We start from the raw sequence: 27,774 nt of genomic DNA, 5'->3' as shown, positions 1-27,774 counted from the left end.
GAACAACTCCTTGTTCCTCAAAATTTGGCCCACAGTCCTGACAAACCTTTAACAGCACTGATTTTACACCTCTTCTTAAGGCATTTTCAGTGAACTTCAGGAATGTCCCTATAATATAGTCATTTTTCTCCAACATACAAAATGCTGATTCTATTGCTAGAATGATATAACTTACCTTATTTATTTTAAATAAAATGAAAATCCAATCTGAGGCATACATGAGAGCAAGCAACAACTATTAATACAGATTTGCTAAAATAAGGTGCATAATCACCTTCATAATAAAATTTAATCACCTTTTAATATTTATTTTAATATTATTAATATGTTTGTATGTGTTATATTTTTGTATGTAATATACATATATACTCTATTATATAAGTTACATATTGTATTATATTATATTATATTATATTACATAAGTGGTGTAGCTAGTCTTTTGCAGATTTGCATAAACATATTATACAAGCACATCTGAAACACTTATTGCATAGAAAACTTGAACTGTACATTTTAAATAATGACTTTCAAAGGATAGATTGTAATCTTCTTTTATGGTTGGTACAAATTTATATTGAAGCTTCACTGAAATGTACAGTTTTTCAGTAGAGTTTGCTTAATGTTAATCTATTCATTTGAGGGTAAATGCAGAATTTAATGGTGAAGTGATGTAACTAGAATATAGTCTCAAGTGGTGTGTTAGGTTTATCAATCAGTGAAAATTGTGCACTTGAGTGTAAGAACACATGTCTATCCATATGATTCTTGCAGCCTCAGTTAATTGAAACCCTTTTTCCACCCTATTATCAATACTTGAAAAAACCTCCAACCACATCTATTAACCAGTGCCTTAATAGACGCTTTATCAGCTCCGTATAAATTGCACGTATTTTGCTAAAAAGCAATTTCGCTAATACAAGGGTCAGTTCTATGGTTCACTGGAGATGTTCACTCAGGAGGTGTTGGGGCACAACTCGATGGATGGATAGAGATGGATAGAGCTGTGAGCCTGGTCTTCAAGCCACTGAAACACTGGCAAGGTTGGAGGTCCAATCTGATTAATACTCTCAGTCCTCATTAATTTTAACAAAAGCAAGGTGTGCTCATGATGAAAATTAGTTAGGCATGACCACTTGCACAGGGAGATCTAAATCGGACTAGAAATAAGTGGTTTTAAATTTCCTATTTTAAAAAAACCCCTAAACTTTAGACTCAGGATAGCAGAATTATACACTAATGCTGATATGTCCTAAACAACTCTGAAATGAAAAGTTCTTCTTTCCAAAGTAGCTTCTCCAAATTTTTAGTTCATATTGATAATTTCCTTTCTCCCATAGATCCTTGATTCAAATGAAGAATAAGTATATATTTTCTGCGCAGCTTGGCTCAGTGTCTCCTGAGATCATGGACAATTCAGCTGTCAACTCAATTTAGCCAATTGTCAGCATCATGAATCAACAGTGGAAGAAAAATGAAAGCATCTACAAAATAGGAAGAAAAAGACGGATATGAGATACTCAGCAGTACCTAATCTAGTGCTACCTAAAGCTCTTTAAAGGCTTCTCTAATCCTTAAAGGCATTTTGGAGCTTTGAATCCATAGGGTTTCACCTCTGCTGAAAGATTACCCACATACAACAGATTTTGCTTTTGTTTTTGTGATCAGGTTATTTAATCAGTTCCATCAGATGTGAGGATACAGGTGAAGGACAATTATGCTTGGTAATGCTTAGTTTTGGGGACATTCTTTTTCGTGGTTAATTTGACTCCCTGTTACTCAGGGAAACTTGTTGCCATCACACAGAACAGAGATTTGCAGTGTCGGAGGGGTCCACTGACAGCATGAATTTTTTTTTGGTTACTCTTAATTCTTTGTGTAGATCTGTCCCTATGATCTTCACGGGAAAACCAGTGGAGCTTTGAGAATTAACATAATAAAGATCTATACTCAGTTGTAGGCAGAGGTAATATACTGGAAGCATTTGCATTACAAGTGGGCAAATAGCTTTCCTTTTAGTCTTAAAGTGCAGTTTTATGGGACCATATATTATGTAGGAAAGCAGAGCTGAAACTGGTACTACTTTTATCAAGGCATGCATAGTTTAGTGCTTGTGCCACAGATATTCATAGGCAGGAGAAAAGAGCCCCCACCACAGCCATCAGAGCAGAACTATGGATCTGCAGACTGACCCAGGCCAGGTTAGAGCTCAGAAAGATGGTAAGAAACCTGGTTTGTATAAAGGAAATTAGGGCTCAAAGTTACAAAAAGGGTACAAAAAAGATCAGTGCTTTATCATATTTACAAACGTATTGTTTTCATTGTCAAGACTTTATAAATTATAATACAGTGGGCAGACAGGGCAAAACCATAGCTGAAAGCTATCACAAATCTTGTTATGCAATGAAGAACTTCCTTTTACAGTGGGGTATTTCTTCACTGAGAGAAGATCATTGCTATAAAGAGTAGGTATTTATCAATTTTCAAAGGTCTTGGCCCATGAAAGCTAGTGTTAGATTTGGAATTTCTCTTTTGTTGCCAAGGTGACAAACACTTATAAATATACCACATCTTCTAATGTGCTTTTAACTTAGTATTTTTATGGCTTTTAAATCAGATACCATTAGCAAATATATTAGGTAATTTAGCTGAAAGACCATTTTCTACTAACACTTTTTGTTACATTTCCCCAGGTACTTCAGTAAATGTCTGTTGTGACATTGCAGTCCTGCCAGGCTTCTAGCATATAAGGATACATACAGTACATCTGGTAAGAATTAACATATTACCTTAGGGCTTTCTGGCTTTTTGTATTGATAATTACAAATTGTATAAAAGAAGACAAATACTAAGGATTGGATCCTACAGTCCATTGACTTCAGAGAGAACTCTGTGGAGGTAATGACTCTGGGATTGGCCAGAGGCCATACTGTGTGTTGTTATTTTTGGCTCCCATCTCCCCTTTTTATAGCCCAGTAATGAGGCTGAAAACACAGGGGAGACCATAACAGCTCCATAGCTGGGCACTTCCTTCTGCAAGAGAAGCAAACAAACCAACAAAACCTGCCTGGGTGTTTTCTTCTTTTTCATAGACTTGAAGGCCAGAGGATACCTTTGCCATCATCTGGTGTGATGCCCTGCAGGACACCAAGCCAGGAGCTTTCCTGCCCGGAAACCGTCTGGCAACCATACAGGCCACGTCTCGGACAGAGCATGGCTTGAAGGAGACCAGCTTGGAAACTGGTGCTGGCAGATGAGGTAGCAACATCTTCAGGAGCTGCTTGTCCACAGGAGGCAGCTGCACCTCAGGAGTCTCTTGGGGCCGTGGGAGAGCAACCTCCCTGTGGGCAGGTGCTGCAGGCACCAGTGGTGGAGCCATGAGAGAGCTCAGCAGCAGGACTGGGGCTCTGCGAGTGCAGGTGTCCAGGGCCCCTCTGACTGCACAGAATATTTCCCTGTGCTTTTCCTGCTACAAAACCGCATCTGAAGGCAGGGCCCAGGCTGGGCTCTACTCCCAGGACCTCCATCTCATGCCAGGAGTCCCATCCTGCACCAAGGAGCATCCTGACTGGGAATGCAACCATATGAGCAGGCAGGGCTGGAGAGGTGGGGTGCTGACAGAAAGAAGCAGTCATTTCAAAATACAATTTTTAAAAATTTTGACAAAGCTTTGCATCACTGAGGATTAAGCACAGTTCATAAACCAGTGAATAAGCTTCCTACAATAGCAGTGTGTTGGAGTGGAAAAGTCCAATGGAGAAGCATCCAGGAAATATCTTTCATCCCTTCATATTACATTTAATCTTCCACTCCCATCTTTTAAGGCTTGGCATTCATCTACTAAAAAAAGATGTTGATCTGAAACAAAAAGAAAGGGAAAAAAACCCCATCCTGCTATAACAGTTTGCTTGGCAAAATGGAAGAGACTCAAGGAATGAATTGTGTGTGTTACAAAGAGCCGTCCCGCGCTGTAGACACTGGGCCTGTATTTGTCACTCTCACCTCCAGACCAGCATTGTCCCATTGGCCTCTTCATTCAGCACAGCTATCTGTCATGAAGAATTTAAGTTCCATATTTTCATCTGTCAGTTGTGAAAAGGCCTGTCAGCTGAAGCTTACACTACCATTTGCTAAAAGGCCTATAGCCCATGCTGACAATACACTCTTATATTTGTGCTTCCAGGCTCCAGATAATCCCCTCACTTTCCTCCTCAGCAGTCCAGTTATGATGAGGCTTAAATTGCATATTTTGGGGGTTTTTAAATCCAGATTTTGCTGATAAATGCTATCAGCGGGAATGAAATGAAATACAGCACGGTTTAGCTCTTATTACCAGCATTTTGTGAGGGCTATAGAGACAGTATTCATATTAAACAGGTTAATGTCTATAATGTCTATAGTCACAGGAACTAAATGTAGGAATGCTAATATCAGCCTTTATCTACTTTGTCTCTTTGCCATCCTTGAAAAAACCCACCCATCCTTCAAACAGGGCATTTCCCAGTTTGTTTCTTTAATTTGATTTGCAAAGGGAAGATAACCAGCTCATAACAAGTCTACAGCCAAATGTTTTATGCTCCGAGATATCACCAAATTACCCATATAATGCCACAGAAGGAAGAAAGTGTCTAAATCCCCAAAGCTCGCTTTCAGACACCAGCACTTTTCCTGTAAGACTGTAAATAAAATTACCAAAATAAAAACCTGGTCACCAACCCATCTCAATCTGATGCCTGTTTATGAGGGTAAGGAAGGATGCAAGGAGTTGATCCTCACACCTGTAACTTTAGGACTGCACAACTTTGATTCTCACACCTAAAGAAAACACAGCTAAAAGTAAAATTGCTTCAAAAACTCAATCTCACTTGAGGATTGTCAGGGAACACAGTACAGTAACCCAGGTTAAGCATTTGCTGTCTTGTCTCTGAGAAATCGATTTTCCAACCATTATGCAACTACAAAGAAATCATATCTTTAATTCATTACAGGCTTTTAAATTGTCTAATTGATTATGACTCAATTACACTTTCTGAAAGAATATGAGGTTATGAAGCAGCTTTACCTTTTCCTTCTTAGGCTATTTTAGAACTACAGGGAAAAATGATGTTTCATCTAAGTACAGTAGTGCCAGAGGTATTTCTGTTTCATTGCTTTATGTTGTCATTTGGAAACTAACTTCAGAGCAATGTTTTTCATCCCATGGTCTGAGACAGTCTGGAAGGAGAAGAGAAAGGGACTCTGCAAAAAGTCCTGTGAAAAGCAGTCTTATTGTTAATGGGTTTCAGCCTGATCCCCTTTTTCCCTGGAAAGAGTTTTCAGGATTTCCCCTTAAAAAAAAAAAAAAAAAAAAAAAAAAAAAAAAAAAAAAAAAAAAAAAGAAAAAAAAAAGTTGAAAGTTACTGCCTTGGAGTATCTTTTTCATGAGAAGTAAGATGGTAAGGTGCTTACCCACAGCTAGCTTCTGTTCATAAAATGAGAGCAGCTACAAGGCAGTCTTTAAAGTGACTCTATGGAAACGTTCCTGCACATGCTTCACATGGTACTCCTGTGATTAAAACAACTTGTGTGTGCAGATTTGAGCCCATAAATGTCCTGCAGGTGAGATAATTACACCATAACACTACTGAAAAAGTTTGAAATACGAGACTTCCTTGAATGTCCTAACTGTTTGGGTTCAGGTGTCTTCTACTACAGCCAGCTGTGGCAAAGGATTCTCCCAATGGGGAAGGATTTTCTCACCTCAAAAATATGTTTTGTCCCTGCAATGTCCTTTGGCTGTGTCCCCCCAGTAGGTAAAGAGCAACCAAGAGAAATGAAGCTGAAATGGAGTGCTGTATAACAGTGTACATTTTTACTTTACTAATTTACACATTAAGATTTTATTAGGATAGTATAAATAACAATAGCTGACATAAAAATATGTTAATAGTATCCATAACAGTAGCAATGATTATTAGACATCCAACAAACTCATTTTTTCTGTAATGATAGTGCAATATTGCCAAGACAATAGAAATGGGTCATTATCTGTTCAATCCCTGGTTCAAAGTAGCAAGTACATCCTGCCCCAGAATATTCCCACACAATGGCTTTTAGAAAAGACGTGTGGGAATTAAGATAAATAGGGATCACTCTGAAAGACAGAGAAAAGGGAAACAGGTCTCTGAGGTCTCTGAGGTCTCTGAAGTCTCTGAGAAGCTAATCAGCGAGCTAAAGCATAATGATTTGTGTTAACTATTTTTCTGTCCAAAGGATTGAAATATCTGAGGAACAGAGGTTTTGTTTTTCTGTTTTCTAAACCATGACAGTTACCACGTGAAGTATTTTGGATCTCACTATGTTCTTACTGTTGTTACAAACAAGAATTCCCTTAGCATGGCATGTGTGTTGAGTATCTTAAATCTTTTTAAACGGAAAAGACAAATATATTTTGTTTTGGAAATTACTCCAGGAGCTGTAGCAAGTGATATGATTCCCTAAGCAATACAGACTTTTAATGTATGAGTTGCTCTATCTTGGGGTAAAAATTCAGAAAATAGTTTCACCTCACTGAAAAGCAGGATTTTGCTCCTGAATTCCTGGGAATTTCCCACCTAAGCTAAGAGCCCTCCTTTTGTCTCTCAAGTTACTCATTAGAAGCAGGCTCATGCCTCATTTAAAGAACAACAAATGGAGGAGGCAGATCAACATTTCTTTCTGCATTTCTTTTTACCTGCAATTTGGGAACAGCTTTGGTTAAATTCAGGTTAGTGTCCTCCACAGGCACATTCAAATCAATATAAGGGTGTCCAGTATATTTGTAGATGGAGAAAAGAGTGAGAATTGCTCTGGTAGAATTTGTTCTCTTTACAAGTTAGAAATACTGGCCTTTTCTACTACTTTAGGTTGGGCAGTTCTCTCCTCCAACTGGTGGCTTTTAGGACTTTATTCCCAGGGGCTGAGCAGCTACTTTTAACTGCTTTAATTTTTCTGAGCAACTAAGGCCCTACCCTCTTTGAACCCTACCCCTCAACTCAGGGTAATAAACCCATGTAGGCAGCCAGATACTTAACTACCAGGCACAGCAAATACTCATCTCAGAAGTCCTTTTTAGATCTCAGCCAAAGCTTTCTTCCCTTTTCTGTTATTCGTGTTGCAATTATTCCTTCTTCCTGCCCTCCAGTCTCTTTGAAAGGATTTGTTTGATTATTAGCTACATTTTGCTACTTTAAGTTTGCAGGTGGGTTTGACTCAACACAGGCAGATGCCAGGAAAAATCACTTCAGTCGGGTGCAGAGCTCAAGGTAGTGACAGGAGATCTCATCCCCAGTCAGCACCGTAATCCACTGGCACCAGCAAAGCAGCTGCTGACACAAAAACCCCCATGCCCATATCCATGAAAGTGGTGGCCATGTTCTAGTCCTCCTGGCGGGAAGCTATGGGTGCAGCTCTCTGGGGCTTCTTGGAGGAAGCTGGTTGGACTCCAAGTCCTTGCTTAGTTGGTCCTGGGACAAAAACAGCTATATCTTGTCCTGCCCCAATTCAGACACAGCTGCTATCACCAGAGCTGGTGGTAAAATTCCTAACTTCTTTCATACCTTCTTCATGCAAGGTTTATCTTTGGTTCTATGAATATTTTATTGGCATGCCCACGTTCCCCAGAAATTTCAGGCTCCTTTATTTTTGTTTTCTTGTTTGCTTCACTAGGGAATAAGAGGGCCAGACACCAGGCATTTAAATTAGGATTATGCTGTTCAATCCTTCTATAGTGTGATGAAGTTATCATGGCCAGCTCTGTGCAGTTATCGCCCTTCTGACCTTTAGGGTCCATATCGGTTTTGATCTGGCACTGCAGCAAAGAACCTTCTTTGTTTCCTTTATGGGCAGGATGGCATGTGCCTCCAGAGACAGAATGACCCCGAAGGAGAGACACAGTGGGACCTGTGGGGGAAGCAGTGGCAAGAACATTTGCCATCCATGTTTTATCCCACTGCTTGGCCTTGTGCTGCGGCCAGAAGCTGTGTGGCTCAGGTCAGAGCAGACTGCAGGAAAACAGTAAGAAGAAAACAAAGTAGTATTTCCTTTTTGAGTTACGGAATAGTAAAATCAACAGCATGCAGCTACTTGTCCTGCTCTGTGAAATGAATAAAGGTGACTTAGGACTAAGTGACTTAAGACTAAAGGTGACTAATGACTAAGGACAAATAACTTCAGTCCCCAATTTTCCATCCTCATTTGATCCTGGATATTAAATGAGATGGAAGATTAAACTGGGTAGATTTTTTGCATTGTGTGCAGCTGACAGAGCATAACAGATGAAGGTCTGTAAGTGCGGTGGAGCCAGAAGATTTCCATGTTGCTGTACCGTGCAGCCACAAGTCATCTACTTCAAATTACTCACTTCATGAGATGTACCGAGGTGGGGGAATTCAGAGACTCCAGCTGACAAGAGATGAAGAAACAGGCTCATTTCTTCCCCAGGCAGAATGTTTATTATGTTTCTCTCACTTTGTTCTTTGAATCAATATTTCTTCACAGTTTTTAAACTACACATCTTTGTAAATTCATGGCTTCCCACAATGTTATTAATTTCAGTTTGAGAGGATTGAAAGAGCAAGGGCACAATTAATTACACAGTATGAAATAGTTAGATTTAACAGGAAACTGTAAAGCTTTATTTTTCTAAGTGTTTCTCAACTTCAGCACTAAGTGAAAGTGTAAAGCAAAAGAGGCTGGACTTTTTAAATGTCAAAGTAATTTTGGCCTATCTCTGGCCCTTCCATTTGCTGCATTAAAGCAGCCCTGTTATTCTGTAAACTTTATAGGCTCAGTTGGAATACAACACAGCATTTGCCAGGACAGCTTTAAGGGTAGACAAAGCTGCCTACACTAAGAAGGAGCTAGATGCAGAAAAAGAAAGAAAAGGCAAATTTGCAAATATAAAACATTATTTGCCAACAGTGTTCCCTGATCAAATTGTCCAGGAAGTGTAATATAATCCTTCAAGTATTTTTTCAGAGGGTGAAGAAACCCATGGGGGAGGACATGAAAATGTCCTTTTTTCTGACATAAAAGAGGTGAAGTGTGGCACCACCTTCTGCTGCTATTCTATTTGAGGCGGCCTTTGGCAGCTGATGGGCAAGGGGGCTGGTGGGAGCAGATCTGCTAACCCTGCAGAGCAGAGGGCAACACACCTCAACACGCCTGCTGCTATAGAAAAACCTTGCCTCTACAAGCAAGTAGTTTTGGAATAGCTTTAGAGGGTTTTTGCTCCAAATAAACTGCCTTGCAGCCATATGTAAAAGTTAGGGGATTTTTTGTTCTCACTTTTAGTTTTAAACAGGCTGGTGTTTTATCCCACATCAACTGCAAATTGGACTAAAACAACTGTTCTGAGTTTTTTATCCGATTTATTTTATCTTTGCAGTTACTACCCTGTAGAGAAGCATTGCCATTTTAGGTTTCTAGTTCCTGAAAACTGCAGTCTTGAAAGCTGGAATCTTTTAAATGGAAAGCAAGACAGAAATGACAGTGGTACACAATGAAAGAATAATTTCTGGGACCAGATATTCAAGTCTCTTTAGTTCTGGCTCAAGCAAGCAAATTAAGGTAAAACCTAGAGGGACAAATATACCGCACAGATCAGCTTGGAAAGCATCCTTTTATAGAAACAAACGGGGAAGTAAAACAGTGCTTTAAAAGTGCATTAAGTATACTTTATTCCTCAGTTCAGAGTTAATTCAAGCAATAAACTCACAGATTTCGCACAAGTTAAAGCTTCCTACAAATCTCACAACTGAGTTCCCAAATGAACCTCAGGGGAAGCTTTTATAATGATAACTCCCTTCCCCCACTTCCAAGATGACCTGGAAATGCTTAAAGAATTGTGCTCCTGTCCTAAGACTTTTTTTTATTGTTATTACCTGTGTTTTTCTCTGAACCAGGTATATAAAAGAGAGGGGATTTCCCCTTGCACCAATTAAAACTCAAATCTCACCTCTCCTTTCTTCCCCCACAACAAGAAGTTAACCCCTGCTGAGCTTTTTCCCCTAAGGCATCTATAAAGCTTCACAGGTGAGCTTGCTGCAGTAAATAGAATGAATCAGCCCCAGATCTTCTAACAGATAAACACGAATCTTTTATTCTAGCCACCTGGCTTTGGACTTATCAGACAAGAAAATGGCAGTGGTTTGAGTTAGGTGGATTTTCTTCTCTTTTGCAATATTCTTCCTTTTGTATTTTCTTTCCTTTAGCAAGCACTCTTGGGAGAAAATGTGCTTTGGAACATCTTCAAGCTGGGATTTTTCTTTCTGAAAAGCCACATTGTGATGCTTTTTGTTGGAGGAAGTTACCTTGTTTTCTCTAGGCTCAGTCTCTCAAAGTCTTTCAGTTGTGTCAGAACTCTTATTTCACCAAGTCCTTGAAATATGGATGAGTTTGTCACACCTGGACAGAAGTAGTATGAAAATATTTTCATTAAAGATTTAATTGTAATTACATCTAGTTCTTATACCTTAGGGAAAATGAAAAGCTTTGTGTGGTTTTACAGGTAAACTTGTCTTGTCTCCCTGTGGTTTTGACCATAAGAATGTAGAGTCAAGAACTGTAATAGTTCACTAAAATATTTTCTATCCTAGATGTGCATGAATCATATAATTGTTTGTCTAATGAAGCACTTAAGAATAACTAGAAGAAATGAAATGCATTAAGGTGTTTAACAGGAGAACAGGCCATTGCGCCAAATTGCTTCAAATTTTTATGATTGTTTTCAAGGAGGGAGTAAAGTGAGAGGATGACAAGTCAATTCTCCAGTTCAATTTCCACCTCTTCACTGATTTCATGTTATAAGTAAGTGTTTTATGGGGCTGCTTTCAATTTATTTTCTGGTCCTGGCAGAGGGTACTGTCCTGTTGCCTTTAAATTTCACCCTTCTCTCTTACCTTAAATGCTTTCAGAAGAAAACCCTCAACTAAAGTTGAGTCCTCTTTTTTTGAGTACTTCTAAGAAGTATTTCTCAGTAAAACCACTTGTTTAAAATTTTTAACATTAATTTTTTGGGCACTGCTGCTACCCACAATTTTTTCTAAGCCTATCACTGGGGAAATAATAAGGTGTCTGTGTTTTGAGGCTTTAAAGGGTGTGCCTTTTGTCTGCTGTTTTTTCACTTTCTTCACTCTAAAGGGATTGGTCTTTCTGCAAAAAAACCCTTACAGAAGCATTTATCATCAGTCCCATGTTCAGTGTGGGTATTCATACCAGATAGCAGCATAGGTACACTAGCTAGAGTTCATCTTGGGTTAAATTCTGGGAAAGCCACAGGAGAACAGGCCTCTATTTAACCGGCATTTTGTATCTGCAAGGGCGGTTGTGTTGCTGAAATCCAGGCAGGGTAAATGTGTTCAGAGGACTGCGATATTAACTGATCCACTGCTGAATTTATAATGGCCATCGGTGGTTTATTGGTTTTGTTGTGCTTCTTAACCATTATGATATATTTAGGGGCATTACTATATGTGTTTGTTGAAATCTTTCTTCTCAAGAGCTGCAATTTGTATTCAGTCCCTACCTGTGAATTATTCCCTGGAAAAGGAATGTTAATTGTGTTGACGACAATAGGTGCCAGTATGTATTTACATAAATAAACATTATTTTATGCATAAAGCATTTTTTTAAAGCAATTTTCTTTCTCTTCGAATTGAAGAGAAATATTGTCTCATTTTCTTACTTGGTGACTTAGAGTAAATAATTTATCTACATTGCATTTTGTGCAGAAAGAAAGATGGGCAGAGAAATAGCTATATTATTTGTAATAAATGAGAATGAAAAGTAATTAGTGAAACAGGACAACTTAGAGGATTGGTAATAGAATCCAGAGCCTTTTCTCTTCCAGGTGTTCAGACTCTGGGTAATGAACATGTCATAAATACCTCCCTGGCAAGGTCAGCAGTTTCAATGAGGTTGTGTCAAGAGTGGCAGGAAGGCGTTCATGCATGAACACTGGTCACTGGGAGCCCCACACCCCTTGTCTGTCACAGAAGGGTGAAGACCAGGCTGTGTTATTTAGGTCAACTCCAGCCCCGTTGCCACGGGACCTTCTGCCAGGGGAAGCTGTCACCCTGTGCCCTGGCATGGGCTGCAGCTGTTTGTGGTAGCTGTCCTGAGAGGACCTCCTGGGCCATAGCACTTGCTGTGTTTGCTGTGTGACCTGTGCTGGGTGTTCTTTGCCTCTGTGGTTGTGCATAAAATGCAACAGCAAAGGGTCCCTACCAGGCTTATGTGCTGGAAGAAGCAAATTATGGCCTATTTGAGGCAGGAGATGTACACTAGTTGGCTGTGCTAATTCTGGCATCACACCGTAAAACTCACAGTCAAACACCACACTTGCTAACCTCAATCCATACTCTTCCTCACTGTAGAGGAGCAGGGCTGGATCTTGGGTATGCCTTTTCTGTTTGAGGGCAAAGATGCTCACAGACTTGCTTAGAAAAAAGACATAATCTTTATTTAACAAGGAGTTCATATTAACATCATTAGCAGTATAGCTCTTGTTTTGAGCCTTTGAAAGCAGCGAACAACTTGGTCAGCAGGCCATGTCCAGCACTAAAGAGAATTAATTCCTCTTTTTATTTATATGGGAAATACAGTCTATGCAGTTTCTTAGCACTCCTCAGAGCTGTGAGGGGAAATAATGCTTGGAGCTTAGCTGCATACACCTTTAAGTATTTCTAATTGAAAACTACAAAGCATTGTTTTCTCTTCGAGAATCAGTTCCCACTTTGGATTTAGGAAAGAATGCAACACTGAGATAATCTCACTTTTCCCATCATCATCCTTTCATTCTTCTCTACTCCCCTCGGCTCCTGAGACACAAGGTGACATATCCAAGTACTTGTCCTTCAACAGATTCTTCAGCAAGCAACAGAGCAGAAAGCCCTAATATCTATTCATTTGTAACCTGTCATTCTTAAAGTATTAAGGACAATTGACGTCACATGTCTCAGGTAATTAGAATAGTCAGCCTTTGCTCCACATTTTTAAAGTAAGTGTCTCAAACTCTTAATCAGTACATTTATTGATGTCTTTCAACATATCTGTTTCTTGTCAAGTGTGTGTTAGATTTTTAAAAAATCTTGCATACTGAATTGTGGAGGAGAATTATATTAAAACCCCCTTTCTATTGCTTTTGTAATTAAATAAAATATATTAGTGACAACTTGGTATTTTCCACATTCAGAGTAATCAATCTCTTTTTAATATGGAAAACTGCTCGAAAGCAAATTAATAAACATAAATGTCAGGAGTTACATTTACACAAATGTTTTAGTACTTGTTTTCCTGAGTTTATATTTCCACATCAAGCAATATTAACTATGATAATAGCTAATACCATTTTACAAGCTCTAAGGGGCTCATTAAAAAAGGCTGTTGGATTTCTTCAGCTGTTAGTGATCTTAGCAAGAAAAAGCAGCCATTCTTCACCCCAGAAACCCAAGTCCTAACTTTGGTCACTAACACAGGCTTATGTGATTTTTGTTAGCTACAGGTTCATTTTGTTAGCTTTGGGAGACCTCTAGGACAGGTACACCAAAGTTCAGTGCCCTCTTGCAGCTCAAGCAGTCTCAGCAGACAGTGCTCTCCTGGTACAGCAGGTCGGTATGTGTGAGAAGAACAGTCTTTAGGATTTGATAGGGTGTTGCCTTTATTCTATGGCTATGGCTATAGCGGCTTATCCACAAACAGGTTTCTGAGGCTCACTGTCACATTGCTCATTTCAGCTGACCTTTTCCAGACACTGTTCCCTGGCACCCCTTAACCAACGAACAGGCAAGTCTCTCAATAGCTGTACTATTGTTTTGGTCTGTCTATGCTTTAGAGCAGAGGTTACTCAAACCATTCTGCAAACGAATCTCAGTCTGACTTCATGTATGGGACAGAAGGAATACAAAAGCAATTTGGAGTGGGTTTGGACATGAAGATGGAGTGGGAAAGCAGTTTGGGCAGCAGGAGATTCAGGTCTTTCATTGCCACACTTTTCCTCTGTTAGTCACAGCACACCACAAGCAGAAGAATCTTTCCACAGCAGGGATTTTGCATGAAGAACTGCAACAATGAAGTCAGAACAGTACAAAGAGTAAAGGTGATCTCTCCATTTCTTTGCCAGTGTTTGCCCTTGTGTACTCCACTCTCCAAGACTTTCTGCCTTAGGATGTGGTATATTTCAGTCCCATTAAGGGACTAGTTTGAACTCTTAAACTGAGAATCTTGTCTTTTAGTTCAGGTATTTCTTTTTTTTCCAAATTTGACAATAAATTAATAACAAAGGATAGAGAGGAATATATAATGATAAACCAAAAATTTAGGGATAGCCTGATGTTGTCACCATCTCCTAGATGTCTCTCAACCACAGGATCTTACCCTGTGGAATAAGCATTGTAGAAAGACTGAGAACAACATGTAGACATAGATCCCTTAAATGGAATTTGTGCAGATTATTTGCAGATCCAGCTTGATGGAAGAAAAAGGGGTTACCTCCAGTAGCTCTTCCTTTCTTTGGCACTCTCTTGCCTGTACATCATCTTCTTCAGTTGTGCAGGCTGTAGTGACAAGAAAAACAGGAGAGAAATTCAAGTGGATGGCGTGAAATCCAACCTGAGCCTTAGTGCATGCCCCGCTCCCATGGGAAAGCTGCTTGCTTATAATAAGACAGCTCTTTATATGTAAGGGCTGGGCACATGATTCACTACAGGAGATACAAAGGAATATGTTTGAAGTATGCTTATCAAGAGTTCCCCTTCTGGTGAATTTTTCCTCTCTTTCCTTCATCTAATTTCTCTTTAGGACTTGGATTAAGTTAGAACAGGACTGTGAGAATGCAGGGGAGAACTCCTTACTGAGGAATCTGCGCCTGCCGTGCAAGCAAGTGTGTGACAGAGTACACTGCAGGCCTCAAATGAACCCCCAGGTTCATCAAAGAGTGGAAGATCCATGGGGTGTAAGGCAGCTGGAAGTGTGGTAAGTGCTGTGAGTGCTTGCTCTTTCAAAACGTGTGTGTTTGTGTCTCTCTTTGCTGAGCAGAATAACCTGATCACAGACAGACCATTAGGTCTGTCCAAGCAGCACAGCATTGTGGTTGTTTTGTAGTAATGACAGCTCTCCAGTTCCAAAAAGCAAAATGAAGTCTTCCTGTGGGTGGTTATCTCCATCAGCCACAGAGATATATCTCAGTACCGCGGTATGTTGGGGACCAAAGTGATTCTGAATTGTAAACTTCAATGCCTATTTATTCATAATGGAGGAATTCTCTGATTTACCTTACCTCTCCTTTCCTTAAGAAAGCCCTTGTTTGGAGATGAGACAAACAGCTTTCCTTAAGAAATTAATTGGATCCGCACATACATAATAGTTTCTCCTTTTTGTAACATATTACTCAACATGGAATAATTAGGAATGGAAAGGTTGCACTGAGCAGCAGAAGGACAATACTTACCTCCCACTGAATCATTTCTGCCTCTTTAAAGGATTCATTTCCCAATTACTAAATTTTGAACATAATATTTAACCTTCACCTTCTTTAGTTTGCATGCACTTTAAATATGCCTGATAATTAAGAACTGTTGCTGCATTTTGAAAGTACAGGGCCCCATTCTGGAAATCATTGCTGTTACAAATTATCTCAGAGAGATAATTGATATAAAAATAACTGTGATTTTAATATACTGACGATTGGATTTAGAGTGTTACCTTCATTCATTTCACTGGAAAGTCCCTACCTGCATCCCTCTGAATGCTTTGAAATTATTTTCTGCGGGTATCTAAACATGCACAAAGTGATGTATTGCTATGTTTATCGCTCTGTTAGTTCACCAAGATACACTTCAGCTGAGCTGCAAACTCAAAATCTTGCCATAGGAGAAGATAATTGACTTGTGCTTTTGTGGCTTATGGTGTCACCAAACCCTTCGACACAATTCCAGCTCTCTCTTGAATGGATGTTAATCTATTCTTACTCTAACTGTTGATTTAATGTTGATATAATATCTATCTATACTTTTCTTTCCCAAGAAGACACTTTAAAATTCAGTTATGATAGTAAATATTGTTTCAACTTGAGACTTTGTGACTCCATGGAAAGTAACATCTGAGTGAATTTTTTTATAGATTTTGGCTTTCTAAAACATATAATATTTTATCAAGAGGAAAAATATTGATACTGGCTCTGTTCAAACTTTTATTTCAGGATTGGGACAAAAGAAACTTGATTTCATAAAAATGTCTAGTGCAATTTTATCATCTATTAAAAGCCATAAAATATATCTAGATTATAAAGAGTATAATAATATATGTAATCTATATATAATCTATAATAATTTATATCTAGATTATTAATATATATCTAGGTTACACTTTTTCAAAACTGAGATTGCATAGACTGGATCTCTTTTTCTTCAGTTACATAGCAACAAAAATGAGCTATTACGTGCACTACATCTCATCAAAGTTCAGAATGAAATTGCTCTGAATCCCAGAACTAAAAAGGGGCCAAAATGGAAGCCAGAGAGTCAGGCCTTAGCTTTACCCCAGTATGAGTCTGTTGACTTAGCAGCAGCTCAAAGCTTTAGAGAATGGGCTCCCCCCCAGGCAGGAGCTTTTTCACATAGAATTTAGGAAGGAGGTAGGATGGGAGTTTGAAACCTTCCTTCTTGGTTAGAGAACTGGCTGTGTTTGAAGTTAAAAGGGACACTGTTCTTCACTCCTGATCTAGACGGCTCCTGAGTAGAGCAACCAGGTGTAAGATTTTAACTCAAGATGGCAGAAAGCAAGCAGGAGCAATTGCTATCCTAACTTAACTCCTCACCCCCTCTCAACTGGTGAGTATCTCTGAAGCAGAGATGGGAAGAAGTTACAGTGCCAGGTCTGAATCTGAGCTTTATTTGGCCCAGAAATAGATTTTAGGCTAAAATATAATATTGTCCCTTTGACCAACCACAGGTGGCATGGTAAAAATGAGCTATGGTATGTTACAGTTCACGTTCTTGCTGGGGCAGATCCAGCTTGGATGTCTAGAAAGCACAAAGCACACTGGAGCTGTAGCCACAACAAATAATGAGTGGGTTGGTGTGAACATTTTTATCTGCAGTATGTATTAATTGTTCTTTACTTCCTGACAGGAGAAGATGAGCACAGCTGAAAAGAGAGGAATGTTAGAGTATGCCTGGGGAAATGCAGAAAGCTGAAAGGCAAGGCCTTGTGCTCTTAATAACCATTATAATAAATTAGCATATGCTACAAATAATGCATCAGAAAAAAGAAAAAAAGAAGCTGTCTTGTAAAGCAGGACATAATTCTGCGACATGTCTACTCTCTCTAGATAAAGGTTTGAATGGTTTTCCCAAGAAGAAGCTTTATGCAAATGCATACTGTCATGTGAATCAGATTAAGGGAAGAAAGGCTATTTATGCATGAAATCCAAACATGTTTCTGGGGAAAGGAGAAAAGAAATAAACTCTTTCTTTCACCTCAAATACAATATATGTGCAATGATTAAAAAGAAATAAATGTGTCACTTCTATTACTGACACTAAGTGATTTCCCACTAACAATTAGCATGAATCATAGTGATAAAAAACTGAGATGGAAAAGATCTATTAGAACACCCAGTCCACCTCCCTGTAAGTACAGGAATCTCCCTGACAATTTCTATATGAAGCGGTTCACTGCTCAATACTTCCATGTTTTCATCAGTGCCACTTCACGTAGGCATTTGCTAAGATGACTTTACAACTTCAACATCTGTTCTTCACCTGAAAAAAAGAATTACATCAATTTTGACCTTCCAGAACAACATCCTTCTGGAGAGACTTGTGGTCTTGGAACTTTAAATATAATGGGTTGTCTTTGCTTTCATGAGCCACAGAAGACGTACAAATTGTTCCTGTATTCAACAGCAGCATAGAAAGCAAGCAAAAGAAGACACTTGGCTACAGTGAAATAAAATATTGTAGCCAAAGAATTTTGGGTAACACAAAACTGGACTCCACTCAGTGGAAGAGGCGCGCATGGAGGTGTTCGTGGTTGCCAGGTTTTGGGGCTTGTCCTATGCCATGTTTACCCAGAGGGTATAGCCCCCAGAATAATTTGTTCCTGCTCCCTTTTCTCCCCTACCGGTCCCTTCTGCTGGTCTGCGTGGGAATCAATGACACACATCTGACTGTGCTAGCCCTGCTCCCATCAAGGATCTCTCAAGCAGAGGGCATCTCTCAGTCAGCAGCAGAACATCAGGGCTATGGACCACAGTCTAGCTCTGTAACCAGTGGGCCAAGCTTCAATATCAATTTAGGATCAAGTTGGGCGCTAATTTCTTTTTTAATAGTGTAATAGAGATATACCATTAGAAACAGAATTGTCTCGGAGTGCCTTTGAAGGTAGACAGTGTCTGAAGCAAGCCTGGAAGATAACTCACAGCTTGGCTTGAAAGTCCAGGCAATTGGGTTCATTTCATTGCAATCTCAGTGTACCCGCACTAACTGCTTTTTTATCTGAATCTGTTGGTGTTTACACCAGTGTGGTTCTGTAGGCATATTCCATGCACTTGGAAACTGCCTGACCAGATTTGTAGCTGATGTCTATTGATTTTTCCCCACTAATTTCCACAGAAAATAATGTCTCATCCTGAGCATTTTGCATGAAACTGAGATGCTAGGCTGGACAATTTGCTGGTCATTCTCAGGCACATCATTACAGTATGATTCAGTTCCTATCAAAGTTGACTGGAAAACTGTCTGCTGACGCCAGGGGCTGCTGAATAGATCCTGTGGAAGTAAAGGCTGCAAACAAGTGTGGAGATAGACAGCCAAATGCTTTTGTAAGAGGTTTTTGTCTTTAAAAAGCTGTGTTTCAGATGTGTGGGGATTCTGTGTTTGTGGCATCCTCCCACATCCCTGCAGAGGCAGCAGCTCCTGTGCAGGAGCTGTTTCTGTCCCAGGAAAGGAGGAACGAAACAAGACCCCTGCATGGGTAACATCAACTACAAGTTTTGCTTTGCTGCCTGTGGCTGAACAGAATTCATGTATATGGAGCCTGGAACAAATGCGAAGGCTGATCAGATGATCCCAGGTAGATAGATTTTTAAAGGATATTGCTCCTCTGAAATGCGTCAATTTGCCCCAAGTGAGCTAAAGTAATTTAGATAAAATTGATCTGCTCATGGCTTTTCTGATTGCTTGTAATGATTTTTCTGGATTACAATGACCTTTAAGTATTACTTGTAACAGCAGCTCTTACAAAATTTTCAGGCAGAAATCCGATTTACTTTTTATTTAAAATAGATAATGGGCGTTTAAAAATAAGAGTTCCCCAGTCCTGGCACAGACCCACTCATGGGTGTCCTGATATGTAATTCAGCACAGATCATTTTAAAAACAAGAAGTTTGCTGAACAAATATAAGCTTCCCTCAGCCCAGCATGTCTGTCCCCATGGACCAATGAACTTCCCTGTGACTCAAGATAATTTTAATTCTGCTCTGGACTTTTTCCAGGAAATCAGTAATAATTACTAATTGTATTTTTGTAGGCTAAATGAAAGGATGCATTCTTTCTTGAAATTCTCCCTTAGCTTTTGCAATTAATTATGTTGCTCTTTTGTGTGATTAATCTTTGTCTCTGTATTACAACTTCACTTAATCAAATAGTACTGTGTAGCATGCCAAGGGTTCTTAAGTGTAAAATATTTTCTCCTATTTTAGTGTCATTTTTTTTCTTTTCCGTGCTACTCATATCTCTGCTAAACTTTCATCAACGTGATGGTTTATTAAAGAACTAAAGAGTTTTAAAATCATCAGGGGAAATTTGCATGAGATTATTGTGTCTTGGCAAAGCCCCCCTGCCATGTGTGGAGCTACAAACAGATTTTTGCCAGCTGAGGATATGTCCTTACATCACCAACACATATTAAGGCAGTTTTCTGATAAAACTATTTCAACAGAAGGTCAGTCAAAACCCCTAAATTACCTCAGGTTTTATTTTTAAGCCTTTGCTACATGAAATATAGTAAAAGAGACTTACTTGACCACCTCAAATTATATATTAAAATTATCCTCTTGCAAAATGTCCACATTAGAAACGTCAGACAGACAGGAGCTGGTTTTGAGTGGTTTAGAAAAAGTCTTAAACACTTAGATTGGTATGCAATTTTGTGGCAAATCTTACTTCTTCCTTTGCAGTCAGGGAAAGTTTTTTTCCATGGTAAAAGTGGAGCATGTCTGTCATTTCAGCCTAGCATGACTGCAATATGGCCAGTATTAAAAGTCAGGAGGCTGGTTTGCACAGAGCGAGGTTCTTACTTTAAAATAAATCACTTTCTCTTCCAGTTTCTTATTTTTTAGGGTGCGCTGGGGTCATATTTCCAAGGGTCCTCCTGTATTAACATGTATAAAAAAGCAGACAAAATCAACTTCATAAAAGGTGGCAACCTCTTTGCTCCAGGACCTGGGCCTTTTAGTGTAAGGTCTTACCAGCCTTGCAGTGGAAAAAGCCAAACTGGCTGAAACTGCAGGGGAAATGTTGCCCTTTTATCACCACAGTGGTGTTGGTGGATCTAGGATTATCTGAATATCTGTTCCTATGGAAACCCTCTCTGCCTTGAGCATGGCAGATGATGGGCATTGGCCATCTAAACTCCAGCAACGTGGGCTGGGCTGGAGTGCAGGACAGCATCAGCTGTTCATTAGGAAAGCACTGAAGAGGCTCCTCACCTTGTGTGATGGGATCACTCTCACAGTTTAATAATGAAATAAGTGAAGGCAGTAAATGAAATGTTCTGTGTCAGTGTAACTATAAGTGGTTAGTGAATAGATAAGATGCTAAAAGACTCAGTGCCATCACTGTAGGATGAGTCAAATATCTTGCTAGCGGGGGCTACAGTGGATTCCTTTGTGAAGCTTTTTACACAGAGTGCCTAATTGCAAGGAGAATAAGCAGACAGAAGAGAAAAAAAAGTAGAATTAATATCTTTCATTAAGCACTTAATAAGTGCTGAAAAGTAGCTTTGAATATTCAGATGACTGACCTGCATCAGCAGAGCATGGAGGTGCATGCTCACCTTCAGCATAGTTGTAATCTCATGGAAATGAAATGAAATGAAATGAAATGAAATGATGAAATGAAATGAAACAAATAAAAGGTAGTGAGGAGTTGTAGGGCCCTACTTGCATGAGTAATGTCATGGATGTGCTTCTTGAACTGGGTCCTTTATGCAAATAATAAGTCACAAATGTGGTAAGGATTTATTTTATGTTCCTTCAAATGAAGATGGGTTGGCTGTATTCAGTATATTAAATCCTTCCTGCTGTTAAGCTTAAAGAAACTGATTCTCTTGTAACATATTTTGATTTGACTACTGTAGCTTCCAAGTGCTATAAAGCACTAGAGTAGTTTGCCTTGGCCTCACACCTAGTTACAGTAGTGCTAACTTTAAAATTGCCGAAGAAACCCACATCTGGAGTCAATTGAGTGAATTTTGACCGGCTTTGGTGGTAATATGCAAGTAATATTTCATCCTCATGTGTATTTCACTCATCTTATAAAAAAGATGCCTCATTCCAAGACTCCTAGACATATTTCTTTGCTGTCTCATATATCAAGAGTATCAGACTAAGCAGACCGCTTAAAACTGGATACGTCCAAACACTCACTTATCCTAAACAACGGCAAATATTTTTGCCAACACTTCCATTTCCTGCAGTGGAAAAAAAATATATAACCCCAAAGCCTTGGCCAGGTTCTGCTTTCCTTGAAATGCATGGCAAATTTGTCAACAAAACACTCTCTGGCTCGGTAGTGGGGGGAGAAGTTTAACAGCTGGAATTAACCAGCAGGAGTAATGTGAAGCAGGCTGACTTTTCGTATTAGGTTTAGCCTAATGCTGGGGTTCAAGGCTGAGCCTGCATTCTGATTTGCCTGTGCCAAAATCACGGAAGCGACATCCAAAACCAGAATCAGAGAACAGCCCCTTTCAGCTCCGGATTTGGCCCAAAGCCAGACCAGGGCTGTGGGCACTGGTCCAGGAATCCAGTGCTGAGACAGCCACAGGCCCCAGATACAATGGCTGGAAACTCCAGTTTTCTACCATCAAAAATATTAGCCTGGTGCACAGAAAGTACTTCTATTTACAAAAATGTTGTAAACATAATTAATTCCCATTTGCGCGGACTCTGCTTCCACGACAGGTTGCAGGAAGATGACCAGCCATATGGGAGACAGGCATTGAACTAAACAAGATCCCAGATTAGTTTTATTCTTCTCTTTTTTTCCTTTTTTTTTTTTTAATCTGAAGGGACCACCACTGGTGCAAGGCTCATTTCTTGTAGTGCCTTGAACAGCTATTAAAGGCAATTGTCATGTTGGACCGGCTGAGTTGAAATCCAAGAGTACCATGCTATTGGTGCTCCCAACATTTGCCTCCTCCACCCCTCTCTGACATGAATTTAATGCAGGTGCAGACACAAGCCTAACATAAGGGAGCAATTTTCTGATTCATTCATGTAAGACCCTGAGGGAGAGCAGGAACAAGATGTACAAAGGTAATGTAGCATTGTTAAAAAATTAACTTTGCTTCCATTTTATGGAGACACAGTGCTGTGTTGCTTAGTTACGTGGATCAGGAATTTAACTGTAAACAAGATATTTCACTCTTCATTCCCTAGGGTTTTCAGCTCCATGTGAAAAGCAGTTAGAAATGAGCATCTTTTTGCCAAACCCTTGGGTTGCTTCTTGCCATGACTTGTACCCATTGTGTCTGTTGCTGCTGTTCTAGCAGTGCAGGAAGATGGAGGTGGTGGCATCCATGCTAGCGTGACCACTGTCGGGCTAGAGCCACACTCCCCTCTGAATGCTGCACTTGTTCAGAAATGAGACAGACTGCTTACAACTTCTGTTTTGGTTTTTGTTTGTACAAATCCCGGCTGCACAAGTTCTAGGCATAGGGAGTTCGCCAGCTGGACTGTGCAGTTATTCAAGCCATTGGAAGTGGAAAAGGGGTTAATTATGTCAGTGTATTGTTACATCACTGATGGAAATTCTGGTTTTGCCCTCAGGAACTCCACTGCTGTGTCTGCTCAGAACTGTTAAATATGACAAGGTCACTCACCCTGCTTTAGTAACAATGACTGCTTAACAAATTTGGGTGTTGCATGCATTGTCACTGCTTAACAGGCTCATCCCTGTAAGCACAAGCATTGCCTATGCCTCGTACCCAGCAAACCTCACAGCGAGTCAGATGTTAGGTTACACTGTGTTATGTTGGAATCTGTTTATAAAAATACAGTGACACAAAACTTCTCTATTTACATTCTAAACAAGATTAGGTAACTAACAAAAACAGAAAAGATGAGGAGATAAGTGGTGAAGAGAGGTTAAGAAGTGGTGCTGAAGATATTAACAAAATACTTTAATTGATAAGGCAAAGTTTCAAAACATTTTTCTCTTCCCTTTTCCTTCCGGCTCTGCAGATGGCTGGGGAGAATCTGTCTTTTACAACACCATGTATTGAAGAAACATGTTCTTTTGAAGTTTAGTCACCCACTAATTACTAGTCTTTCATTAACAGCATAGGCATAAATGATGCAGCACTTGCTTATATCCAGTAGTCTCTATTGTTGAGGATTAAAAAATTAAATTGTTAGCTACATGCTTGTTAAACATGCTAAGACTGTTTATGTAAACTCCCTTGCTCTTATTTTGGCTCACACAGATGGTTAAGATATGTCAGCTAATATTTCTTATTTTAAAGAGAGTGCTAATTGCCTAAATGTCAGACGTGCTGAGTATTAGTTGTCTTAGTGAGAATGGGAATGTAATGTGTGCACAGTTCATCCTAAATGTGGGTTCCTACTAGCAATTTCTTGTCTGGCTACCAGTTTGTACAAACAGCATTGTCACAGTTGAGAAAAACCTCTGTGGTGGCAATGGTCAAGCAGATCTCTCAAATCTCATGTTATTTAGAAACAGTTTTGCGTCTCTCCACCAATGGTGCTCTTCAAGGGAATATCTGAAGACTGAGGCAAACATTAATAAGCAATGCACTTGTTTGGTTAAGGTTTCAGCCTTGACCTCCATCTTTAAGTCCTTGTTTGTTATTAATCACGTGCTTCCTGAATCAAAGAGAATATTTTCAGAGAGGGAAAATTGTTCTGGGACTGGAGTGTTATGCGCCAAACAGACTTGCCCAGATGACAAATAGCCTTCACATGATAGCCAAGGTTCATCCAGCTGCTCGGCCCCGTACCAAGTGATTGATGGTGTTGATGTTCTAAATAGGCTTAAGATATGCCAAATATCAGGGCTGTAACAAAGTCCTTCAGATATATACTGTAAATAGGCAAGAAGGCATGTTCCCAGCATATGGCAAATCTGAGAGCGGTGTCAGGATTATAAGTAACCTCACAGGGTTTGTCTGGTTTCTTTCGAAGTGAGACAAAAACAGTTTTCTGTGCTGGAATGAGCAGGGTCATGCGAGGTCTGCACGAAGCTTCCGATTACCACCGATTTTCTCTGTAACTGGACACCCTTCAGAGTTATAACAACATTTGATTTCTTAGCAGAGATCAATAAACTGTTTTTCTACCACAGTTCTGAGGAGGAAAGAAGAATAGGATGTGCTCAGGAGTTGCTGTCAAGAGTTTTTTGTGTCTTAAGGGAATGGTAAATTCACACCTGAATAGTTTTATCTTGATAACACAACAGTGCTGGCTCTTTCTACTAATCCACAAAGGGCTGTTCATTGATATCCCACAGGATCCAGCAGCTGCACCACAGAAGCAACAGTTTCATTGATCATTCCTTTTCCCCAGAGAAATTTCTTTTATTTTGTATTTTGTATTGACCCTCTTCTTCACAGTAAATACTGCCTGCCTTCTAGGCGGGGAGCAGAAGCAGTCTTGGAAGTGCCAGTATACTGGAGGACAAGCTGCCCTCTGCTCCGGCTGTGGGACTGGCAGAGGTTAGAGTGCAGGGTGGTAAGGTTTCTCTCTGCTTGGTCATCTGGAGGGGATAGTTAGCCTGCTTTAGACTAACCCCTCCCTGACTGCTGGTAGGATTTCAGACCCCTCTCTAGGGGACAGTCTCTGTTGAAATTCCCTGCTTAGCATTTCACATTTTCATCTGCAGCCTGGCTGCTCCACTGGAAAATGCATGTTCCTGAGCCTGCAAGCTCTCCACACAATGCCATAATCTTGCTTTCTAAGAGATTAACCCATCTTGGTTTTGAGAGTGTGTTTGAATGGTTTTCTAGGAACGACACTGAGGAAAGCATCTTTTGTGAAAAGGCCTTGATGGTGTAGGTTATTCCCTGGATAAAACCATTTCCTCAGTAATTGGAAGATGAGTCAGGCTCACATGTGCAAAGACAACTTCCGCACTGACTCACTCCAGTTTGGGGCCAGAAGTTCTCTACTGGACACTGCCATAAGAAGTGGCCAAGACAGCCTCTGCACTGCACCAGATCCATAGAGCAAATTGGCCAGGAAGTAGGATCAAGCAACTTCAGGGCATTCAGATTTAGCCAAACCATACTAGTAAACTCAGGATCAGGCATGCCCTGAAACACCAGCTGAGCAACAGTGAATGATATTTCATAATAATCTGCTCAGTTTGGGGCCACAACATGGAGCAGTTGACCCATGCTCCTTTTCCACTAGGTCTGGCTATAACCAGCTTCTTAAGTGATCAGAGGTTTCAAACTTCTCTCTTCTGTCATCTCCACAGACTGGCTGGAATTAGCTGAAATCCCAGAATCATGTGTCTTTATTTATTGCCAATTCACTTCTTATTGGCAGTTAGAGCATTGCCTACAGAGCCAACAGGATGTCTGGGGGAATTAACAATTAAAATGTACACCATTTAGGGTTCTGTGGTGCCTCAAGTGATTTTGTTTGCATTCATCCTGGAAGCAGAACAACAAGCCAGATTTTAATTCACATTGTAATTTAAGTGTGAGCCTGTCTGCTGATGTTCTTATCTCTGCACGCTCCATTTCAATAGAGCTCAAGCTCATTCAAAGTCACTCAAGTTAAAATGATAGTGAGAGTTCAGAGAGTGAATGGAAAATGAATAATCATACAATTTTCTTCAACTAATTCAACATATAAATGAAACCAGAACCAGCTTTTTCAGTGAATTCCTGTTCATAGGAAGCCTTCAGTGTGACACATCAAATGCAATGCGAAGAGTAAAGCTGCTCATGGTCACAGTCATACTCTTGACTTTCATGTCACCTGCTGTTGGGAGTGTTAAGGCCATAATGGAACACCGGGGGTACATACTCTAACCTGCACAGCACAATTCATCAAACATTATCCAATAACTTGGGCATGGAGCCTTTAACTTCTGCTTGAATTATAGCCTGCATTTCAGAAAGACAGACGATCATGACTTAAAGGCTAGAAGTCACTGAGACTACCCCATTCCTATCTGACCTGCTCTGAGGGTTAACTACCCTTCTTAAAAGAACTCCTCTTTCTGTTCTGTAGCCTTTTCTCCAAGTTGCGTGTATAAGTCATAATGATAATGAACTGTGATATTCCTTACTTTTGCTGATTTTCAGTTGTTGGGCAAAATAAATCAGCATCCCTGACTTTGGCTGGACTGATTCTACTAGCTAACTCCAGCTGGATAGTTCAGTTCAATGAACAATTTCAGTAAAATTATTTTTGGGAGCAGGAAAGTGAGCTTTGCCAGACAGCCTAAATAGAGGGTGATGATCTTGTTCCCCTTTTAGTCAAGAGCCAGGACACTCTTATGAGCTGAATTGAACTCAAGTTCATACCTGCCTGAGAGGGTAACACCATGCCAGTCTCTGACATGGCTCTGACATAGTAGTGTTGTGTTTCCAAGTAGGGGCTCCAGTACATCTTTGTTCTGACACTGCTCTTTGCATGGCATGCTGCCACACCATGTAGCCAGGAGTGGCAGGCGGACACCTGTCCTGAGGCTGGTGGGGAGAACACTGATTCCAAAGGTGGAACACCTTACCCTAAGCAAAAACTATAAATACAAACATAAAAAGTGGAACTGTGCCAGTAAGAAAAATTGGCAGTTTCCTTGCCTTGGGATGCTGGACCCTTGCATGTAAGGACTTCCACAGCTAAAAATGTTGGCCCCTTCTCCCTTCCTGCAACTTTAGTCTCATGCACTTCTTTTAGAAGTGACCAAAAGGAATATTTCATACTGAGCGAAGCAAAATATTTTTTCTCTCATATAGAAGAGTTGAAATATTTTAGAACATCATTTAAACTGTTCCTTAATTTTGGCTACTAAGTCAGAGAACCAAAAATTATATAATAACCCTGCAAAATGCTGTCTTTCTAGGAAGGACTTGTGAATAGGTTGTACACAAGAATTGGTTTATCTGATAGTGTGTCTTTCTTATATGGCCTTTACTGTAAAGAAAGAACAAGGGGGTTTTGTAGTTGTGGTTATATAGGCATAAAATTGAATTTGACCTAAACTCAATCTCTATTTCTACTATGACTTGCATACATCAATATTAACTCGTTGATCCTCCTGGAATCTCCTTCAGTTATGAGAGAGATGAAGACATGATTGAAATCTACAGCACAGCTAGAAAATAAATCAAGCCCTTTGCACTTTGGTCCCATGTCCTGACAACACTTTCTTCTCTTAGTCTTTGTAACAGAATATGTTTTGCATATTATTGTAACACTTGTAATCCAAACTCTATTACTTATTCTTCAGGCCCTGTAGATTAATGAGATTAATTGGTTCCTCCCTTCCTTTCTACATCTA

The 27,774-nt window shown here is 39.8% G+C and overlaps 1 long non-coding RNA gene across 2 annotated transcripts in view; it reads right to left on the bottom strand.

Moving 5' to 3' along the window:
* Positions 1–12,456: 12,456 nt before the first annotated feature.
* Positions 12,457–27,774, bottom strand: part of LOC121671584 — a 105,828-nt gene continuing 90,510 nt past the window's right edge. For both annotated transcript variants that reach the window (XR_006018547.1, XR_006018546.1), the window contains exons 2-3: positions 14,506–14,570; positions 12,457–14,076 (exon numbers count right to left, since the gene is read on the bottom strand). This is a non-coding gene — a long non-coding RNA (uncharacterized LOC121671584). The remainder of the gene's footprint in view (positions 14,077–14,505; positions 14,571–27,774) is intronic.

This window comes from Corvus kubaryi, unplaced genomic scaffold, assembly GCF_017639235.1.
Source record: "Corvus kubaryi isolate FWS band 111438036 unplaced genomic scaffold, C.kubaryi_AGA036_p1.0 37398, whole genome shotgun sequence".
In the NCBI taxonomy this organism is placed as follows: domain Eukaryota; kingdom Metazoa; phylum Chordata; class Aves; order Passeriformes; family Corvidae; genus Corvus; species Corvus kubaryi.
This window is presented reverse-complemented; position numbering and strand designations above follow the sequence as displayed.